The sequence below is a fragment of the Ptiloglossa arizonensis genome, chromosome 8 (genome assembly GCF_051014685.1).
Source record: "Ptiloglossa arizonensis isolate GNS036 chromosome 8, iyPtiAriz1_principal, whole genome shotgun sequence".
Lineage (NCBI taxonomy): Eukaryota > Metazoa > Arthropoda > Insecta > Hymenoptera > Colletidae > Ptiloglossa > Ptiloglossa arizonensis.
The window spans coordinates 11,935,277-11,941,716 of NC_135055.1; the positions used below are offsets into that span (position 1 = coordinate 11,935,277).

A 6,440-nucleotide genomic window follows, 5' to 3' on the forward strand; every position below is an offset into this window, starting at 1 on the left:
ATGATTAGGGTGAATCGATAACGTTGAATGACACGAAAAACATGGTAAAGGATTCGCGTGCTTCCAATCCATATGATGCTTGGAGACTTCAACGTATTATGTATCTTCTTTGTTCGATATTAGACGATCTGAAATACCGACCTCGTAAAATATCAATGGTTCTGAAACGACCTCTTCTCTTAAGAACGGTGATTTTGAGAACTATATTCAACCAAACCGTCGAAGTCGATAAAGATAGAAATGTGATTCCTGTAACGATCGTCTGTGATTCTATCAAACCTACCAACCTCATAAAATATTGTAATAAATTGCATTCATTCTTACAGATGTGACAACAGATGAAACATTTACCCTAGTAACTTATTACATTTTCCAATTCCATCTATTCTTGAAACTTATTCTGTAGTATTTTATATTGTAAAGAAAGAATAACCATAAAACATTTGAAACTTTAATATTTCTTTATTTGTTACTTGTACAAATTGATACGTACCATTAAAATATGGAAAGTCCTGTAGAGTCTTTTTTCTTACAGAAGTTGTCTATATTACAATATATTTATTCTTACATGTTAAGAAACTAGTCTAACATTCTAAATTCGGAAATTAAGAATCTTTTGTAATTGCAAAAGTATTGTTTTATTACTCTACTTCAACATTATTAAAGATGACAGAAGTGACTTTTTTTAATCTCTTATTCCTACTACTTCGTTTTAAAGTAACCATATTTATCGAAACAGACATTGTTGACAAACAAGGTTAGGTTGTACAACCAACTGACAGTTACCAATGCTAATAGAAATTATTCTAACATTCGAAGTTTGCAGCCGAAGGGTTATTCATAAGGAATGTTAAATATTATCAAAGTGGCGACTTAAAAGGACATTGTACATATATATACTGATTGTTTGCGATAATTTGAATCAGTGTTTTTTTCGAAAACGGTAAACAGAAAAAAACAGAAGAGGAGGAAGTTACACTATATTTTGCTGACAATATGATAATTTATCTCAATTTTTTATATTTTTAATATTTTTCGAGAAACAAAGATGACCTTCATTTTTTTAAATGGAATGCTACATACTTTCTTACAATCATATGAAAGCATGCATTAAGACGAATTTAAAGATGTAATATATTGTGGTTTTCAGGGTCATACAGGGTCAGAAATAAAAGAAATACATTTAACATTTCGTAATATTATATTTATTAATATGTTGTAGTGATAAAACTACATAGCGTGTTCAATGTGACTTCTGCTGACTGTGTAAGTGTTTATATTTTCAAAAGGCAAGCTTATTCCTTTAGTTTCAATACTTTTGTGAGAAACAATGAGGTACATTTGCCTTGTTATAATCCCATACAGTACTTATTGAATTTAATGTGTTTAATAATACGTTATCATTATGTATTTTTATTCTATGCATGAAAAAATAGATATATTATAGATTTTTTACGAGTGCAATAAAAATAAGAGACAAAATAAACTAGTATATGGAAGAAGATGTCAACAGAGAGTATAACCCAGTGAAATTCAATTTCTCCATTTTAATAAAGGTGGAGAAATTCAATTCATTTTAATAAAACAGGATCTATAGAGTCGAAACATCAGAGGATCCATCAAATGACTGTTTCAGAAAACAAAAAATTAGAACTACTTCTTCATTTTCCAGAAGATTTGTTTATTTCGGTAAGAAAAATGTGGACAACTTGCAAACTAAGATAAAAGAAGCACGTGTATCCATATTTAGTACAACATTAGTAAAAACTACCAGGAATGTGGTCAGCATAACTCAAAAAGTCATTGAAAGTCAGCATATTTACATATGCTATGTAATCTTATCACTACATATACTAATAAATACAACAAAATGTTAAAAATGTATTTTTTTTATTTCTGACCTTCTTTGACTTTGAAAACCACACTATACTATATGGTTGAATTTGTCTTAATGCACGCTTTCATATAATGTAAAAAAGTATGTAGCATTCCATTTAAAAAAATGAAGGTCATCTTTGTATCTCGAAAAATATGAAAAATATCAAAAATTGAGATACACTGTCATATTGTCAATAAAATATAGTGTAACTTGCTTCTCTTTCATTTTTTTCTAATGTTTACCGTTTATGAAAAAAAAACAGGTTTAAATTGATGCGAACACCCTGTGAGGTGCAATCAAAGTTTCATCGACCCTCTCTACATTACAATCGAGATTAATAAACTGTAGTTATTTTGTCAAACAAAATCAGACAAAATTGCAAAAACGGGACACGAACCATGAGATTAGCCCTGTCCCGTTTCTTCTTGTTTTTAATGAGTCCAAGTAACGAGAAAGATGGTCGACGCCATTGAAACAGGTATCCCATTTCTCCCTAGATGCCATCACAAGTCGCTCAAGCATGGAGATTGGGACGTTTCTGATTTCGGCGAAACATGTTTCTTTGAATTGAACTCACTACAGGATGCTAATCAACTGTTTGGATTAATTACCCGCCCGGTCATTTAATACTTCGTCGCCCGGTCTCACGTATACATAATTTTATCAGCTAGCGGTTCTCAGCCATTATCATATACCGTGATGATTCTTTTACTTGCTACATTATCATACACTCAACTTAAGCAGTTTTTACGTAAATTTAAATCCTGCATGTCGTATATTCATAACGGTATCTATAATACATTTATAATTTCTTTGGTATTTACAAACATGGCTTCAGTTATTGGGGCAATGGGGAGGGAAGGAGGTTTGTTTTGATCGAAAGCTTGTGTCTCAGGAATTACAATAGTGATGGTCCGAAATATTCGAAAATTTGTAATTTTCGAAATATTAACAAAAACATATCAGTGTATGCGATTGAGTACACACATGCAACCGTGAGAACCGCTTTGTTCGCTGCTCAGCGATCTCTTTATACTAACCGTTTGCTTATTAACCTCTGAATCAGTTTTTATTTTTAAGAAACCACGCACACATTTCAGCGATGAAAATTACAATGATATGTTACAATGAGTGTTTGTATATAGTGACGAGTCTCAGATATCCCTGTTGCGTCATCGTTTGGTCGACGACAACACTACTGTAGCGAAGACTGCTGTATTTATAACTTCCGTGAATTAAAAACGAGACTCGCACGGAGTTATCACTGGAACGTTCAAACGGTGGCACCCTTTTTTAGTCCACTGGTGAAAAAATTACTCTGTATAAATAGCATTAAATTTGTATTCTTTACGTATGTTATATGAACTAAATTCACGTTCACACATCACTCGGTGATAACCCCGCCCCAATATCCCAAATAAGCGGATCACATACATACGTATACGTATAGACAAAACGTAAGGTAGTATTGTTAATATATTTTTATTAACACGTTGTTTGCGGGAGACGTTTAAATGCGTCTTTCGTCTACTGTTGGTAGACAGCGGGAAACGCTTAAAGGGTAAACTGGAATTCGTGGTAGAACCGAGCAAGGGGCAATTCTACGTGAAAAAATAAGAAAAAAATTTGGTATAACAACTTTACAGTTTGTTCACCTTTGCGAACGATTTGGTTGTCGCTTACTCTTCTACTGAGATAGTATTTACAAACATTGTCTATTGTGTGGTTGAAGCAGTACAAAGTGTTTCTACTGATAATTAATATTTTATTCCTAATTACTACTTTCTATTGCAATAACGCAATATAATAGTACTCAATGAATTAATAATACCTGAACTGAATGTAAGCTGAAATTAATTTTTGATTTCTCGAATTCCTCCGTAATCCTTTACTTCGAATGTGTAACATTTGAAATATCGTACACTAAATCGTTCACAAAGATGAACAAACTTTAAAGTGAATTTTCTCGAAAAAATTACACCAAATTTTTTCTTATTTTTTCACCACTTACTCTGTTGTACTACGAAATTTGGCTCACCCTGTATATTTCCATTACACGTAATGAGCTTCGAATAATGTATGATTCATTTGAAGCATTCACAGCGATCGATTCATTCGAATTACTCGTTTCAATTCGAGCTACTCAATTTTTTCAAGCCACTCGGTTTTTTCGAGTTGCTCAAATATTCAAATATTTAAACACCTCTATTTTTTAATCACAGTACGCGAATCGGTACAATAATCACGCACTTCGTCCACCGCACGTAATTATTCAATTTCACTAATCTGCTAATCTACCAGACTTCCTTTTATGATTTCATGTAACACCTAACTAAGAAATGGAAAAATTGACTGTATTATATTGGGTTGTTCGGAAAGTCATTTCGTTTTTTTTTTTTTTTTTTTGGTGAAAATGATACACGATTTTTTTAGAGTGTACAAACATTTTATTAAATTATACATTCTCCATTTTGGAAAACGAAATGAGTTTACGAACAACCCAATATTATTAAGAAGAATAAAAGGCAGTATGTAAACTTAAAATTATTCTTTTTGTAAATCCTTTTCCTTCGATATCTTCGTCCAATGAAACATCCAGTTAAGACAATTAGTACAATGTAAAAGGGTAGAGTTATTCTATAAAATTCTACGTATTTTACATTATCCCTTGTGACGATATACAAGGTATCTCAGGATAATGACCAATCTGTGCCATGTTCTATAAATAGAAATAAGAAAAAGAGTCTCGTAAACATAGTAAAGTAAACGCCTCGTTAAAAAGTAATAAAACAAAATTTGAAGTCATAACGTACTTCTTCTTACAATTAACACATTACAACATAAGAATAAGCCGATGCGAGTATATTTTCTATGTGACTTCAATATTGTTGAAAATGATTGATGTAACTTCTTTTAATCTCTTACTGTTACTACTTCGTTTAAAAAATGATGACCGTGCTCGTCGATATGGTTGAAAAATGAAACCAGATTGTACAACTAACTAATAGTAACCAGTATTAACAGAAACGACACGGGTCACCTTCAACAATTTCAAATATCCGATGAACATAATGCGCATAAACGCGTCGTACAAATATCATCGATTTATTTACACGTTATAATGTACTGTGAGAAGGTTCGTCGTAAATTCATATTTTTGTTATAACCTTCAAATAAAGCATTTATTTGATCTTGTTTTTAGAACTTCTTTTTCTTATTTCTGCTCAGAGAACAGACTGGCACCGATTGGTCATTAATCTCAGAACACCCCGTATACCTAGCTTTTTTCAAAGAGTTTACAAAATATTTCGAAAATAAGAATATCAAGCAATTAAATAAAATATTTTTGTACAAACCCTCTTCTTTCGGTATCAATATGCCTAGCTGAGGAGACACAAAGCATCGAGAAATAACGAGGCATTAAAAGTAGTAAGCGATTAACCAATACGCATTGATAGTATGTTATTATAAATTCTTTTCGTTCGATGCGAAATAACACAAAGGGATCTCAGTCCATTCGAAGAATATTTGTTCCGAACGTTCTGTAGATTTGGAGGACATCCCGAATAGGTTCACATGTTAAGGGCGATATTTATAATTATTACAGGAACGAAAAAATAAAATTGGTAGCCGCGTTAAATACGATTATCGTAGGTCCAGAGTCAAATGAAATGATTAGAGTAAAACGGATACGTTTCAAAATGTTCGAGTGCTCACCAATGTTTGAACGATCGGTAGTGGTCAGTAACGATTAAATATTGTGGAGAAGGTACGGGAAGCAGAAGGTATTCATGGTTGTTCAGAAATCTGATTTAAAATCGAAAGGTTCGTTCACTTTGAAGGTTCTTTTGGAACTTTTAAAGGGTTGGAAGACATCGTCAGATTTACGGTTACTTCGACTACCTGTTCTATCTAACCGAAAAATTATTTTGCCAAACATTAATACTTAAAAACAATGATATTTATAGTCATTGTTTAGACAATATATATTGTTAATCAATTCTTTGATTATTGTGTAATGAAAATTGTTATCACTTACAATTAATAAAAGATCAAAATACAGAGAAATTCGTAAAGGCTTGTAAAGGAGGATTTTCATGATCTTCGACACTAATAAAAGACATGCGAATAAACAAAAAAAAAGATAATGTTTCCGCCCGGGATCGAACCGGGGACCTTCCGCGTGTTAGGCGGATGTGATAACCACTACACCACGGAAACGGTTGATATAAATGGTTCTTTTCAATAAATTTTAGGAGTTATTTATATTTTTTAAATGAATATATAGATAAATAGAAGTGAATCGATAGAATGGATCAGTACAGTTGGCATAAATGTATTGCTCGAAAAGTATATTTAGAGTGAATAGTATTGTGCATCTTGACATAATTCTCCATAAAACACAGTTAATGACAATGTGTTGCTTTCTGTTAAAAGTGTATAACATTAAATTAACATAATTTATTTTGTACGCTGATGGTAACTATTCCTTAAAAAAAAAAGAATAAAAATAAATTAAGAAAGCCTTTTAATACAAACTGCTTATAAGTGTTCAATTATA

At 31.8% G+C, this 6,440-nt stretch overlaps 1 non-coding gene across 1 annotated transcript; it reads right to left on the minus strand.

Annotated features, from left to right (window-relative positions):
- Positions 1 to 6,027: 6,027 nt before the first annotated feature.
- Trnav-aac (transfer RNA valine (anticodon AAC)) lies at positions 6,028 to 6,100 on the minus strand. The gene has a single exon. It is a non-coding gene; the product is annotated as a tRNA-Val (tRNA).
- Between the last annotated feature and the right edge of the window lie 340 nt (positions 6,101 to 6,440).